The sequence below is a fragment of the Ochlerotatus camptorhynchus genome, unplaced genomic scaffold (assembly GCF_037179485.1).
Source record: "Ochlerotatus camptorhynchus isolate MF236.1 unplaced genomic scaffold, CSIRO-AGI_Acam_v1.1 ptg000159l, whole genome shotgun sequence".
NCBI lineage: Eukaryota > Metazoa > Arthropoda > Insecta > Diptera > Culicidae > Ochlerotatus > Ochlerotatus camptorhynchus.
Window position 1 is genome coordinate 343287 of NW_027040649.1, and position 17669 is coordinate 360955.

The following is a 17669-nucleotide window of genomic DNA, read 5'->3' on the forward strand; positions in this document are numbered from 1 at the left end:
TAGTTTGAATTGTAAAAATGTCGTTCCTTTCGTTTATGAATAAATCAAGATTACGGTCTATTTTGTAGGAGCAGTTTGCTACACATTCTCCGAAAAAAAATGCAAACAAATGCGCACTGATCTTCTCCATAACAATAGAGATTATCTCTATTGAATGAGGAAAACAGGCTCCGCTTTTGTCGCAGATTCCTTTTCCCTATAGGTATTCTCCTCGTGGCATTCAAACCAGACGTGCCAGCGATTCCGAGGGCTTCGATTGTGGACTGCTGCTGTTAGTGGCATGCATCATTAAACCATTCGCTTTCAATTCCGATTCGAAATAAATGAACCCTGAAAAAGAGGCAACCGTTATATCTACCTACTGCACCTCAGCGCCAGTCGCGGCCCAGGCTCTGACACAATAAGGAACATATTTTCCGTTTATTGTTTGTACACAAGGCGCTGGCACAATTCGAATCCGCGGGATCTCTTCAATGCGCCAGCTCTTTCCATTGTTCTCACAGTGCAGTTTGGCTAAAGAGGTGCTGCTGCTGCTGCTTGGTGCATGTAAATAATACAACCTTAGCATTGCTGACTGTGCGCGACTCCTGGTGATGCATTATTCACGAAATTGTCTTTTAGGGTTAAGATCTCATTTCCGTCAAACCACACTTTACCTCCATTTGAATAATAAATGGAATGTTTCTATCAAAAATTACTGCTACATTTATATTCCATCGTAATCAACACACATGTTCTATTACGGTTTATATAACCTTTGTACGACTGGTTTTGGTTGTATAACAGTTTAAACAACATAATTCTACGGATACGTACCGTTGGATTTGATAAAGAGTCACAAATTGTTGAGATATTGTTAAAAACGCAATCACTGCTTCTTGATTCCAATTCCGTTCAAACACATTGAAGCGTTATTGGATTCACTTCGGCATACGGATGAAGGCAGAAACAATGGAATCGCTAGGAGTGCTTCTTCTGTTGTTGAGAAGAATGGATGGAAATATTTCTACTAAGCGAACTATCGTAACAAACGTATGACTGTAACGTATTTTTCACATAGAAATCATTGATATTTTGTATGTATCTGCTCGATATGATGGAAATTGGTGCTTTTGCCGAAGTACTGCTCTACCCTACTAGTGTTGTTCCATTCTTATGGCTTTTCACCTTCGGCGAAATTTGGTACGATTCGTAGAAAGCTAGGTACTATTGTAAGGATTTGGAAATGGCACAACAGTTGAGTTGATTCCGGCATTCATTTTTCTCAAGGCCCACAGGGAGCAACGTAAATTTTAGCTTGTATTTCTCAAGAGTATAAATATTTCTAGTACAGTCAAGAGATCTATCTCGGGATTGATTTGATGTAAGACCATTGTTAAGCAGTCAAATTATAGCTCTTTTATTGCACTTTCTTTAAGAAATATCACAACATTATTACTCAGAGGTGAACCAGCGTACGGCTTCAATAAAAATAATCCAACCACAACATTATTCCATTGGGTTTCTGAAAAAAAAATCACAAACTTTACTTGAAATTCCCTTCATTGTCTTTTATACTGCTGGTCAACCTCAACAAACTGGTCCTGGCATAGGCGTAGCCAGATAGGGGCAGGGGGGGCGACTGCCCCCCCTAAACTCGGCAACACAAAGGCTTTCGAGGAAATGGCGTTCGGTGAAATGGCATTCGGCCAAATTTTCCATGGTAATTTTTGTTTCGCCCCTCCCTAGCCTTGCGAAATGTCGGGCCGATTACATCGTAGTCGTTGCAGTGTTTTAAGACTGAAAAAGCCGTTAATCAAAGCAAAATTTTAGCTTTTGAACTATGATCGGAAATTCCGGAAGAACTTGAATTAGCTTCTGAACGAAGCTGACAAAACATTTAGAGAAAGACTAAATAAGCTCTCCTGGGTGAAGTTCGAGAAAAGCTGGAAAAACATCCGGGAAACTTCCAAGACACGAACTGAGAAACTTGTGGCGAAAATTTAAATAAACTATCGAAAAAAATCGGATGACACATCCAAAGGCAGCCAGAAAAGTTTCGGAAATCGGAAGTAAATTTACAGGTAAAGCCAGAAGAAGCTTGGAACAAACCATCCAATAGAAGTCAAACAAAAAACCTTTGGCTTATGGTCAGAAGAAGAAGAAGAAAGAAATTTCTAGGAGAATTAATTGGACTTCCTGGAGACGCTGGCAGGAACTTCCTAAGGTAGATTGGAAGAAACATCTGATGGAAGTGGGAAGCCAGAGCGTTTACGGAACAGTCGAAAGAATCAAAGACATAATTCATAAAACATTCCTGAAGACTCCGTAATTTCTCTGAAGTTTTCGGAAAATTACAGAAATGCACTAAGGAATATTCCATAATTCCTCCAAATTCATTAAAAGTTCTTGTAATTTTCGTGAAATGGGGGGCTCTTTTTTGTGTGTTTCTGGTCATCCTCGATGCATTTGGAATTTCCTTGATTATAATGAGAATACTGGAATATCTCTAATCATCTTTGCAGGTCTCTGGAGTTTCTTGAAGATTTTCTTGAATTTATTGTAACATCAACATTGAAGTTCTCTGATCTTCCCGATTTTTATTTTTATTTTTAAAAGTTATCGACACTGCCATTAAAAAAGCATAGTACTTCCCATAAAATGTTCTCACAATGTTCTAATGTTCATGTAACTTCCCTTACGTTTCCTAAATTTGACATTGTTAAAGTTTTCGGAAATTGCCTCATTGAAATTAATTGATCTGCCCTGATGTTCTCTGAGTTTCACTAAAGTTCCTGAAGCAAATAGTTCTTTGAACTATGTGAAGTTTCCAAAATATTTATGATGTTTCTTTAAGTTCACTGGAGTTTGCTGGACTTTTCTGAAATATACGGGTTTTCGAATTTTAACAGAAGTTAATTAAACTGTCTTTGATTTATTGAAACTTACACAAAATTCTGAACTTTTCTGAAGTTTCAGAACTTTTTTAAATGTTCCTGCAGCTAGTGTGGATCTGCAATAAAAATCTGATAGCATCCTTGAATTTCCGGGAAAGTTGAAAAAACTGGCAGGAGATGATGAAAGAATCATCCGAGCAAAGGCTAAAGAAGCTTCCAAGGTAAGGTGGAAGAAAATTCCAGGGAAAGTTGGATGAAACTTCAGGAAGTTTAAAAATGAATAAAAACTTCCGGAAGTTAAATAATGATTAAAAAAAATTTCTCGATTCCCTAGCAATTACGGGAAAGAGCCATCGACTATTTCTCGATTAATGGGTAGCCAAAAACGGTGAGGAAATGCAAACATTAGTCAAAAGAGTATCAAGCATAAGGCATCTTTAGAGATGATTGTTTACAATTTTGAAGGCTAAAAAAATATGAGGTATTAAAAAAGATACAAGTCTCTCACAAAAAAATTCTCCAAAATTCAAGCCCGGGCAGGCAATAATAATTTTGATTATTTAAAAAAAATTGGTATAAATCGGTATAAAATCTCAAAAATTGGTATTCTGAGGAACCTTATCTGTTTATCGGTATCTAGTTCGGAAATCGGTATAAATACCGATAAATCGGTATATCTGGCAACGCTGATTGTAGGACATCTATCTGTCAAATTGATTATACCAGGTGTAAAATGAGAAAGGAGATCATTTGTACCTACATGGAAAACAAAATACTCACTCGATAAGTTTACATACAGACAGATACACCTCGATATAACGTAACTATCGGTTTTGACTTCTCAATATCTCGGAAAATAAAAATCCAATCAAACAAATCAACATTGCTAATATTTAGATGGGAGATTGTCTCAACTGTCCAATGCTGTTAATACTTTACTTGATTGAATGATCGTTTGCGAGTAATCGGGGTTGACAGTTTAATTATATCGAGGTATACCTGTACATGAGCGTTCAATTAGATTCAGAGCTGTGTTCCTAAAATTTGAGCTAAATAGTCGCACCCAATATTGACCTGCGTCCTTAAAATATAAATAAGCCTAAAATAACGATGCCTTCGCCCCTGACGTTGATGACGTTGTTTCCAATATTGTATTATTTAGTTTATAGGGTACGTTGCAAAACATTTGCACTTTATCGAGCAGCACCGTACTCTACAGGTCTACTTCTTGAAATAATGATTAGTTTCCTAAAGTTCCGTCAACATTTTCCAAGCACCAAATTTCAGGAAAAAATCTTTAATAATTTTCCTAAACATTCGTGGGTAAATCAAAGCTCCCAAAACTGCCAGTAAGTTACCAAATCAAAACCTCTACAGTATGAAGCCCTTCCTGCGCTAACCGAAACAATGGCGCAAAGGACTCTTGTTTCTACGAGGTACTCGGTTGCCCTTCTTAAGGATATGATGATCGTTAAATTAAAAAAAAAACAACAACAACAAAACCTAAAGATACCTAGGGTAGAGCGCGATTTCCTGGTAATCGCCCATTTCCGTTCTATCAATCAGAAAATATCAATAATATCAATAAATCCTATTAGAGCGCATTGTATGAATATTTACGCTCATTGTTCTGAAAACAAAAGAAGCGCTCCTAGCGAATCCCTTTTCATTTTCATTTTCATTTTGCAGCGTTTGGTGGGGCAATGGGAGCGCAAGTCAATCCAAAGCCGAGGATAAAGGACGGGTAATGGCTGAATAGTCTATGCGGACCACTTGAACGCCATGGGAAAAGGAAGGGATTGAAGAGGCTGGTTATTGGGGGGTTTTGAGGAAATGACACATAGTGATGCTAAATGTAAAGAAACCGAAAATCCATCTCCCACTGATTCATCCTTTCACATATATACCAAATTGATATTTTAAAGCAATAATCAAAATAACCAGACAATACATGAAAAGGCTAGTTGCCAGTTGCTTCAAGGTTCAATCCACCCCGATGCCCCTCGGAAAACTTCAAAAGCAGCCCCTTCCGACGCACTACTTCAGACTGCAAAAAGGTCGCACTATTCGATTCCTTTTGATATTTTACACAAAATTACGCGAGCCTTCTGCAATCCAAAACAACGCACCGAAAAAAACCGCTTCTAAACCTCCAAAAATGCCTCAAAGCAAATTGAACCTTAAAGGCTAGTTGTCTCCCTAAGCGGACCCTCCGCATCCTAACTCTTCTGTTAATCCACTTGATGCTACTAGGTTGTCTAAATTTTCTTATATAAGTTTGATGATTATGATATCTCTAGTCTAATTTAATAAATAATTGAAATCTCTAATCTACCTACCATGCTTTATTAAGTACCTGCACTTGTGAATGTAATCTAAAATTTAACGTGTTTCAAGTTGTTTTTGACTTTGACCTATATTTAATATATATTAGTTCGTCCCAGGTGACACCTTCAAGTGACTAAAATGCTTCACTTTGAAGTTAGTTTCCTAGCTGATTTTTAAATTACATAGGGTATATGCTTCAACTACGCTCACACGTTTCCACTATGTCGCACCACAAAAATACGTATGGTTATGTCACAATAGAAGCACGCCACAGTGGAAATCCCGAGTCATAGTTCAAACACTTATCCCAAATCAAAATGAAGCACATATAAGATTAGTTGCAATACCATGTACAAAAATGGTGTTTAACATTGTTCCCTGAGTAATACCTCAATGAAAACAACAACAAAAGCTTGTCACGCAAGTAGAAGGAGCACTGTTGGGCACTTTCTGAAATATTTCAATAGTACAATTCCCTTGCAAACCCAAATAAATCTATCTGCGTAAAAATAAATAAAATAAGAGTGATTCGCGGCAAAACCCGCCAGTATCACACCCAACGTCAGTGCCTTTACGTAAGCGTACTAAAACGCGGCTTTCAAATAAAGGAGTAACAAGTGTGATACTATCACTTCAGGCTAGAACTTTGGTTCTCTTATGCAATGGTTCATCAGAGAGGGGAAGCTCAGTAATCCTCATCGCATGCTCATGACGCTATTCTGTCACGGTATGAGCCAACGATGCCAGACCTAAACCAACTGTCTCCAACGCTCCACTATGAAGCATAAGATTAGGCCCGCCCACCAACGTCCAGGTTAAAAAACTAGCCAAGGGGCTCCTAGCGAATCCCCTTTTTCTACGTTTATCCGTAGGACGAAGAAAATCTAATGGCGTTTCAATGCGTTAGGACGGAATTGAAACTCGTAGAACGAATTTAGAATCAAGAAGCATTATTGGATTTTAAACAATATCTCAATAATTTGTGACTCTATAACAAATCCAACAGTACACGTATGGAAAGGTGAAGAAATTTAGAAGTCATGTTTGACATAAATATTCCATTTGTTGTTCAAACCCGTTCAGCATCGAACAAATAAGGTTCCCGTTTCACCTGTGCATACAATGCCTTGGTTTTATTTGCATGCACGTAACCTACACCTCATACCGTAGTAGGCTGTGTATAAAAGAAAATGATTTACCTAGTTTGACAGTTGCACCATGCGAAGTGGCAGCGTATTCGTGATTTGTCCCACGCGCAAATATCGCAAAAAGACATTTCAATCGCCGTGGGAGTGTCCCGGTGGACCGTCAAAAGGGTTTTCGACCAAGAAAATGACAACTATCCGCGAAGGTGGCCACACAGGTCGTCCGAGGTCAGCTCGGGTTCCGAGGGTTATTGCTGCTATCAAAAGGAAGATTCGGGTGAATCCAGTGCGTTCAATAAGGAAAATGGCAAAGGAACACGGGATCAGTGACTTTACGGCACGGAAGATCGTAAAGGAAGATTACGGGGCGAAGTCGAGGGCACGGAAAAAAAACTCACATGATTACCAACCGCATCCGGGAGCTACGAGTCGAACGATGCAAGATAATCTTGAGCTTCCTTAAGCGAAAAAATTCGGTAATCCTGTTCACCGACGAGAGCATGTTTACCGTCGATCCCGTATCGAATTCCAGAACCGACCGGTATATTAGTTCTCTTCTGGTAAAAGAAGTGGCCGACGAGCACAAGAACGTGTATCTGACCAAGCATCCTGCTAGCATTATGGTGTTTGGATTGGTGGCTTCCGATGGCAAAAAAATGGACCCGGTGTTCATTCCAGAAGAAGACAAGGTTAACACGGAGGTCTACATCGGGATTTTAAGTAAGTATGTTCTTCCGTGGATCAAAGAACAGAACGGTCCGAAGCCAAATGTTGTATTTCAACAAGATGAGGCTCCGTGCCACACCTCGAACCGCACTCAGAAGTGGTTGCAGGAACATCTTCCGTTCTGGGCGAAGGATATGTGGTCGCCATCCAGCCCCGATCTTAATCCGCTGGATTACTCAATATGGCGCGTCATGAAGGCCAAGGCCTGTTCTAAACGCCACCCGAGTACAGCAAGCCTCAGACAAACATTGACCCGTACCTGTAGAGAAATGGATCCAGACTTTATTAGAACCTGCCGTGAATTTCGGAAGCGTGTGGAGGCCGTAATTGCAGCAAGTGGAAACTCGATCGATGATTAACATAGTTTAAGACTCTGAGAAACATCCCCCCTTTGAATAAATAAAAAAAAAACTCGAAAACGAAATTTTTGAGAATTTTTTAAATTTTGAAATTGCTCAATGGTGCAAACATTATCACGCATACGGTATATTAGGGGTACTATTCACTGTTGATTGGACCATTTTAATCATTTTAAACATGCTTATCAGGGGCGCAAGTCATATCAAATATAATCTTTTTAAATGTTTTCCAGAACGTGTTTATCAGGGGCGCAGCCATTTCAAATTGAACAATGTTTTTAATTTTTCCCTGAAGGAATGCCATTTCAAATTTACCGATTTTGAAATTTACACCTGAACATGTATATCAGAGACGCTAGTTATTTCAACCTTATATTTTTTAAACTTTTCGTCGACCTTGTTATTTGGGAGCGCAAGCGTTCGAGGGGGCTGACTTGGGTGCAGAGTATTTTTAAGATCTAGCATTTGCGGTGAGATTTTGCTCTCATTCAAACGTTGGATTGCTGTATTTTACCTTAATTTGCATTTTTTTTTTATTTGGATCTAAGTAGTCGTTGACTACCCGCGGCTACTGATAAAAATCATTTATTCTACACTCAACATAGCTGAAAATGAAGACAACCTTAACAGATAGACCAACTACTTGCATTAATCTGAATTTTGACATAAGAACATTTTCTTGATCAAGGCAACCTCTGAGCAGCGTTGCCAGATAAACCGATTTATCGGTATTTATACCGATTTTCAAACTTGATACCGATGTACAGATAATGTTTCTCAGAATACCAATTTTTGAGTTATTATATTAATCTATACCGATTTTTTATTAATTATTAAAATGATTACTGCCTGCCACACTGAATTGTCAGAGGAAACTATTATGAGTAACTTTATTTTACTAAAAATTAAAATTTTTGAGCCTGCTCTAAAAAAATATCATCTTGAAAAATGTTTTATGCTTTTTTTTATCCTTGATTTATTTTCCGTCGATCTTGTTTTCCGTGCTGAGCACCAATGCTACCGACGCCAGGGAGGCAGCTCCCACACCTGGACCCTACACCTATCGACCCATCAACTCATGAAGCGGGGACCAACGGCTTTACTTCCCGTGATCAGAGATGTTATGCCTCTGAACATCCCGGCGGCGCCGACTGGGATTGAACCCAGGCCTGCTGAGGTCAAAGGTAATCACGCGTACCACTACACCACCGGCGCCGCTGAAAATGTCTTATGCTTGATACTCTTTCGACTAATGCTTCCATTTTCTTGCCGTTTTTGGTTACCAAGGAGTCGAGAAACAGCTAATGGCACATCCCAGTAATTTCTGGAAATCGAATATTTTTCTTTTATTCAGTGGAAAAATAGGTCCATAAAAACGTTAATTTTTGAACTGCTTAAAATTTCTTTAATCTTCCCTTCGAAGTTTCTACCAACTTTCCGTAGGAATTTCCGTCCACCTTACCGTGTAAGTTATTTTCCGATTCCTTCCGGAAAGCTATTTCGTCTTCCCTTGGAAGCTTCTTCTGGCTTCGCTCGAAAAATTCTTCCCCGGAACTTCAGAAATGCTTCCAGAGCTTTATGGCGGTTCCATTAGTTTCAGGAAAACTTCAGGAGCTTTGCAGAAGTTCTAAAACTTCAGAATAGTTCTGACTTTTGGGTAGGTTCCGATAAATTAAAGACTATTTCATTAACTTCTGTTTGAATCCGAGAACCCGGGAATCCCAAGAAAGCCCAGAGAACTCCAAAGAACTTAAGGAAATTGAAATATTTTGGAAACTTCAAATCTCCAAAGAACTTAAAAGAAATTTAATGGGTTTCAGGATAGTTCCATTTGTTTCAGGAAAATTGAGATAACTTTAGGGAAGCTGTAACCAACCGGTCCGCACTCGTGTTTATTTCAGTTACCTTGGGGACGTAATTTGTGATTAGCCCCGGTCCCTTTCAAATTGTATCATTATTTATGTACGACCTTAAATTTGAAGTGATGTTTCACTTTCATCTAGTGATGGCCGATTTTCATTCGAATAATCGATTAATCGATTAACGAACCGAATATTAAAATATTTGTAATCGGTTATATCATGCTGATATAAGCATTAACCTCACCAGAGGATCATCACCCATCGTTTCATATATATGCTGCACTCTCATTTGTGGAAAAATGACAGCACAGCGAACAAAAAATAATCGATTAGATGTTAATCGAATAATTTAAAAAAAATGGGACATCTCTGATTTTGGTGTGATTGTTTTGATAAAAAAGAGCGCAAAATTTCATCTCTACCGAGGGGGCAGCAAAACCACAAAATTACCTTGCATACGGGGGGTATTCACTGGATGAAAGGGACCGTGAAAGAGAACACTAAAATAGAAAGTTTTTCTTCCGACTGTTTCATCTTAGTATTCATCTTTGCTGTAACTCTACTGTCTGTATCCCGGTAAAAACGCTCAGTAGCAAGAAACCTCTCGAGCTGTGTCTCAAGGTCGGCTTACTACTGGGTAATCTGGAGGGGCTTCGCGATCTTAACGTGCAGTACTGTCACCTGACTAAAAGCTATGGAAAGTTTAAGTGACACAGTAATCAAAGGGTGTATACTATTATTTATTAATAAAAGCTATAGCAGGTGTGGATTGGATTTCTTATAGTTCTATTGAATTTTATGGATGTACAGTGGGTTTTTGGGGGTTTGACGTACCGGTACTGAACTGCTGCCGTTGATTCTGCTCTGCCGAAGACTACTCTGCCGATGTGCGAGCGCTCGCCGATGATCCTACGTACGACGAGCTTGACGTCGGGCGAATCAAGCCTGACAGGGTTGTGATGTTGGAACAACAGATCGACTTAACTCTATGGCGATCTGCGGTCTCCTGGCGTCTACCCTCGTTGACGAGAAACACCAGAGTCCAGGCAAGGCCGGAGTGACTCTGCTGAGAGGGGTCCTCTTTTGCGTTTAGAGCCGCCTTGGCCCGAGGAATGCGGCGATTTTGACCTTGCAATGCCAAATCGAAATGATGTCCTTTACTGTTAGGATTAATAGCCACTAAGGACTAATAATCCGACTCGTGTGCTTCCTGACCGACTTAGTCGGTTGGTTCACAAAATGGCGCTGTACCGAATGGTACCACAAAAAGGTCCTGATTGAACAGATAGGTATTCCCGCGATTCACCACTCACTTTTATTACTTTGAGGACACTTGGTTTTAACGGTACGAAGCACACGAACGCCAGATACTCATTCAGGAATGGCGGTTTTCCTTCGCGCTTTTCCCATCCCATTGCTCTTCTCGTGAGACGTTATTTTCCACCCATTTTGAATTCATAGTTTCGCCCGAATGTTGTTGTACCCACTGGTAGAATACTCATACCCACTGTACTGTTGTACGGTTTTATATAATTTTCAAATTTAAAAACAATTAATCCTACTAACAAATTAACATTTTTTTACAACGACTACTAACCCTACTAATCCAACACCAAATAACTTTAAGAGACGTGACGGTACATTTAACAACTATGCACAAATTAAAAATCTAACATGTTTTGTAACAAACGGTTACAAAGCATTAGGACATATAAATTCAAGGAAATTTCTGAACCTCCGGGAATTTCCGAAAACTTCAGTTAAGATCCGAGAGGATCATGAAAATTTTGGAAACATAAGGGAAGTTACATGAACATTAGAGAATTGTGAGAACATTTTAAGAGAAGTTCTGTTTTTTATCGGCCGTTTCGATAACTTAAAATTTTTTTTTAAAAAATCGGGAAGTTCAGAGAACGTTAATGCTGATGTTCATTAATATAAAAGAAAATTGAAAGCACTAAAAAAGATCCAGGGACTTTAAAAAAGAAAAGAGATTTACCGGTAGTTCCATAATAATCAGGGATGTAGTACTTCAATGATGATCAGAGAACTTCAAAACAGCTCCCTTAACTTTAGGAAAATTGCAAGAACTTTCAAGGAGTTCCGAAGAATTATGGGAAAACTTCAGGAACATTGTGGGATTTTCGGGGATGTTGTATGAATATCAGGAAAATCGATGGATGGATAAAGCATGTGAGGAACTTCAAGGAATATCGTGCTAACATCCCCCAGCAATCTATTTCTTCCAGATATTTTCCCATCTTCTCCTTGAAGTATCTTTCGACTGTTCCGTAAGCCCTCTGGCATTCGACTTTTTCCAGAATTTTCTTCCAATATATCTTAGGAAGTTTCTCCCAGTGTCTCCTGGAACTATCTTCCATCTTCTCCAAGAACTTCAATTAAAGTTCTACCTCTGGAAATTTCTCCATAAGTCACTCTCCGCAATTTTTTTCCGACTTACTGGAAGGTTTTTCTCCGAGCTTTTCCTAACTTCCCCTGGAAATGGCTTCACCGGAATTGGCTTCTGATTTCCAAACATTTCAGGCCTTTGGATTTTTTCATTTAGATTCTTAAAAAATTTTCCAGAAGTTTCTCAATATTTGTCTAGGAAGATCCCCATCAGATGTTTTTTAGAAATTTTTTGAAACTTCCTTCAAACTTCCTCCACAAGATCTTCTTTATTTTTCCTGTGGAAATTTTGTCGGTACCATTAAGAAACTAATTCCCAGAAGTTCCTTCCGACTCACATGAAAAGTACATCGTTCGATTTTAGTCCAAATATTTGAAAAAAAAATTAAATTAATTAAAATAGTGAATGTCGATAAATACCGATTTTTTAATCATTTGACACCGATAATTATGAAAACAATCTGGCAACACTGCATCTGAGTATCGTAATCAACATTTGCCTTTTTTTTCATTCGTGGCTGGATGTTCATTATCGCCTCCGTTGTTGTCAATACTAATATTCGTCTTCATCTTGGTGAAGATGATTTTGAGGATCATTTTAATTTTATTTTCATTTTACTCAAAAATAGCACTGCAGGACGTGCCGTGTAAGTTTTTACACACAAGCCGATGGCAAATTATTGCCTCATGCTGAGTTGATGATAAAATCCCGGTTTTAGGCTCTGAAGTCAACTGCTTCCAGAATAGACTCACTCCGAAATGAAAGTTTCGGGCGTGTTGTCCACAATCTTGGCGACCGCTTCAGACCATTCTGAAGGTAGCCAAGGTCCTGAAAACTCATCTTGAACCCGTTCCACATCTCAGAGTCGACTATCTGCGCAATGATCAGGTTGCGCAATGCGTTTAAAACATAGATGCCTCCCCTTGTGTCGTGGCTCCGGCGGATATGATTTCAGTACAATAGATTTTCTCAGCGCTGAAATACACCAAGAGCATGAAGACTGGATTGGAAAACTATTTTTCAATTTTGTGATGACAGTTACCCATACTTTTTCTAGAGTGCTTTCGTCAAGTATCTCGAATGTTAGACCCCCCCCCCCCCTCCTTTTCCTTAAAGAGTCTACGTGATTTATGAACAGCTCCTAGAGTAAAAAGTTAGATTTTGGTGCCATCTATGCGGATCAGTTTTGATCTATATTTTTAAACTAATATATAGTCCGTATAATACAAAGCATCTTTCCTGGCCCATGCTGAAATTATGGAAGGTGACTCAGTACCGGCTGTTACATTTTATTTAACCAGAATTCCCATACAGTGGACTCCGAAAACAAAATCACTGTAATTTGACTACAGACATTGTGGTTTTAGCGCACACAGAACACTCTACTCCACCACTGGAGGTAAAACATCAACTCATTTAAAAGTTAAGTTCAATGACTCTCAAATAATTGATAACCACTGAACTTACTCTAAGCAAATCACGAGCGCTCTCGTAAGCACTTCAGGACTGACTTGTAATAGTTTGGAAGAGTCATTTAACTTCAAATTCCAAACAACCAAATTCCGAGCGCACCATCTTGGCATAGGATCATTACCATTATCTCAAGTGGCACCCGACTCCCGACTCCCGACACGCCGCCACCAGTGACTTCAAGTACCCCGTCCACTCGTCCAAACGCACGCCCGGGCTGGAAGCATTTACATATTTCCCACACACACATTCCACACACGAAACGAACGAATGTGGCGTAATTACTTTTTCAGACATATTCTCGCACATCAGCCGAGCAACTTTGGGCCAACAGTTGCTTTTTTCGTAGGACTCTTATAACATTTCGTATAAGTCGCAATCAACGAACAACGGCAGGCACTTCACTAAAACACCCAGGATGCAAGATGTTCAATTCTACAAGGACAGGCACTTTGTCGACATTTTCGGTGCCCGTCTGAACACACTGGCAGAACTAGGTAACAGATTTGAACGACTGCCAAAAAAAAAATATCGATCACGTCTGGATGAGTGGTAGAACCGCCTTGACGAATCTAATTACCATCCCTCAGCGACGAATTCAAAAGACGTGCCCCATACCGTTTGAGAGTTCGAACCCAAATGTCACATGAAACCCTGCATCAAGTGTTTCCATTAAATTTAAATAATTAGTACACATTCTGGCCTCGTCTTTCGCTGCTCGGTTTGGTGTACCAGAGGAATCAGCATGGGGCCATGTTCTCAGGGGTTTGGTAAGCCGGCCGGCAGCGAGCGAGCGAGCGAGCATGTTCGATGATGAGCTGTCGACTTGTGCCTGTTATTCAATTACATACACACATACTGACTGGACCGTGATGGCGAAGTCAGTGCTTGTAGTGCAGTGCATGTGCCTGAATAGGAGCGGCAGGCAGTCAGTGTCGGGTGAAATCATCATAAAAACAGCTGCAGTACGTTTCCCCAGAAAGCGACAAGTCATGTGAGTTGATTTTACCATTAATGACTTCTTTCGGATTTGGTTTGTGCTGCTTCGCTTGGTAGGTAGAAGTACAATTACGCTTGATTTCCACTGGGTTGGTTTATAGATTTGAACGCGGTGATAAGATTCAACCCACGTTCCTCTCGCAGTCTGTGCCATATTCCGCATGATGTACCCATCAAGTGGCTGCAATTAAATTGGACAAGTGCTTATTTTGCGATTTGCACAATACATCCAGTACATCAATAATTGAAGCTTTAATTTTCTCCCGGCACTCCTCCGAGAGGGGCCTCACTGCCGCCGCTGCGCTGGTAGTGTGTTTGTAATTTAATTCTGAGCCTCGAAGCGTTTACGATTAGAAGCCTACACTTTTTCAGCAGAGACTGCTGGTGCTGTTGTTGCTTAACAACTTCGAAGCCGAAGCCGGGGAGGAAATCTGAGATCAGAATTAATTAATGCCTCTTTGAAAAAGCACGGACCTTTCCCTACCCTTCGGTCGTCGTTCGGCTTTATGATTCAGCAGCTATGGGCACCAGACGGGTCATTAGGGTCGACTTCTTTGAACATAGTGTATAACAACCACTTTGGCTCCGTCCGTTCGTGCGTCCGGCGATGACGACGACGACGACGACGGTGTGTCCTCCTAACACGTTCGGTGAATTGCTAGGTAGAGGTAGAACCTTAGGCGGTGGTTGGTGTTGTCCAGGAATACCAGGATGAAGATAAGCAACTCGGAGGTGGACAGAGTGCGAGGACACGAGGAAGATACTATCGTAAAATGCTTTGTGTTTGAAGAAATTCTCGGTTTTATTGTTAAAACGATATCTAAGCAGGGGAGGCTTGAGCATACGTAGACCTTTTCGGTCGAACCAAACGCCTTCGGTACATGTTTTGTGCTGCTTGGCATAATAGAATAAGCAAGATTCCTGTATTCGTAAACTATTTATGAATTTTCATGTGGATAATAAATTTCCACATGTGCACATATTGTGCTTGTTCCTGGCGTATGAGATCGTGGTTATGTCTATTAGATAGGAAAACACGTTGCGTTGCTGACTGCCATTTGGGTGGAGGCTGTTTGGCTAAATAATCATTGTGGCGGGTCACATTCACTATTGATTTATGTATCTATGCTCAGTAAAGCGATATTCTTGTGAACATTGTATCGATCTAATTGAGAAAGAAGAGAATTCATAAGGTCTTACGAAATTAGTGAAGAAATAAATATATGTTTATGCATCCGCATGCAAACAAATGAGAGCCTGCCGAGTATGAGCATGAAAATTGTTGACCACCAGCGGTTGCTACTTCGTTTTTGACATCTATCATTACAAAAAGTATCAACAGAGAATGCTTGAGTCCAGCTAACATAGGTCTCAAACTTTATAATACGCAATACCAGGGCCGGCTACCTTTGAATGTAGGTCAATTTAGAAATGAGTAGAAATGTGTTAACGTGATACTCGCTTTGTAGAATGCCGAGCAACCTTCTGCACTTTCACGATAAATCCCAGGGATGTTGGGTAATAGGGTTGGGTATACAGTAGGGTTCATTCTGCCAAACCGTACGCTGAATTAAACTGATGTTTTCATGTTAAGAAAGACTAAAGAATCTTGAATGTGAATCATTATGCCTGAGCATAAACCCATGATGTTCTGCTCAGTAAGCAAAAACGGTAACTCTAAGGCCACCGAGCCCCTCATATCAAAAATTTCTTAGTATGAAGGGACTTGGGATTGATCCCACGACCCTCTGCTCAGTAAGTAAAAACGGCTGCCTACGGCAGCAAAGTCGCTCATATCACAACTGTCCGCTTATGATCGAGTTGGTTTATGGCTTTCAAAAGTGTCAGATACGTGAGGGTAATTCAAAAATAAGACGAAAAGTTGAGGCCGGAACCACTTTAGAATCCAATAATGCTGACTGACTGATTCTCTACATTAACGATATTAAGGCTGAACATTTATGGGATTGAGCTAAGCATTATCCGAGACTCAGTAATCAAATGTTACTTTTGCTGAGATCTCAGTGAAACATTTTTTTGCCGAGAATTGCACAGCCGAGCTCGGTAGAAGAAAAAAAAACTAAATGTGTACGAGTGCATCCTGGAGCCCCTCTAGATTGTGCCTGCTCTTAACATGAATAAATATCCAGATTTACATTCACGATTTCACGTACATTTACAGACTATCGCTAGTGTCAAGCTTGTTCACAAATATCTCAGAACACTCCACAATGGTCCCAAAGCCGTATTTAGGAAGACAAAAATGTTTCCGCTTAAACCCAGGGGTAGGTTTTTATATATTCAGTAGAATATTTCATCAGGATGCATGCGGAGATCCTATCAGCACTAGAACATTCCAAGTTCTTAAAATCAGACTTCACAAGATCCTGAGATATCACGAAAATGTTGAAATTAAGGTGATACGATCCAGAAGCCCTGGCTCTAATGCCACTTCACATTTTACAGGGACAATTATTTGCTACCGAAAACTGCTTCCCCATGTTTGATGCGACGCAGCATCAGCATATTTGATGCAAATTTATGGCATGAAATTGCAATAGTGTCCAAGATTAACTCCCTAGAAAACTCGAAGTGGCAGTGTAAGTGCCTATCTATCTCCTAGAGATATTTCAGCAGGCAGACCTACTAGATACTATTACCAAACTAACACGTATTATTGAACTGATTTATGGTTAAGTATTTTTTTAGTATCATTTATTTGTAAAGGCTCAATTGCGTTAGCTTTGCGGAGCCGTAATTAAATGTATAATAGCAATATTTCTTATGACTGAAGTTAGTAGAACGGGGACCGAATACTCGTGGCTTACCCGAGGTTAAGGGCAACATTTTTTCTTCATGGAGGTGAATTGTCGTTTTAACCTCCGTCGCCGTTGCATTGGTGAATGAACGTGGAAGAAGCACTGCAGTGCGGACAAGTGCTCTGAATCTAGAAAGGTGAATGGACAATTGATGAGACAACTGAAACGAAACACAAAAAAGGGGCTATGTTGGGAAAACAATGAGAGGACTGACACATCAATAAAAAAAAAAGAATACTGCTAAAGACTCTTAAATACTCAAATCGGTTCGTTTTAGAAAATTGTAAATCAACTTCATATATTCTAGATCGCGGCTAGCCAGAACGTCTCTAACGGGTTGCTGTTGTTTTCTTCGGGCCCTAAGGAATTCACACAACTCAGATCTGGCAACACAGTTAAAGTACAAGACCAAACAACATACTCGATGTCGTGGTAACTGTCACCACAGGCGCACAGATTACTGTCTGAGCGCCCAATCCGATAGAGATGTGAATCTAATGAAAAGTGATTGGACATTAGCCTTTAAACCATGGTTTGTTCGACACCTGTGGGAGAATAGAGAGTAGCCATCTTACCAAATCACCATCATTCGCCTTTTGTTGCCAATTGCTCAGGACTTGCAGACGAGCACTTGACAAAAATTCATTGAAGGCAATTTGTCGCTCGAATATGTTA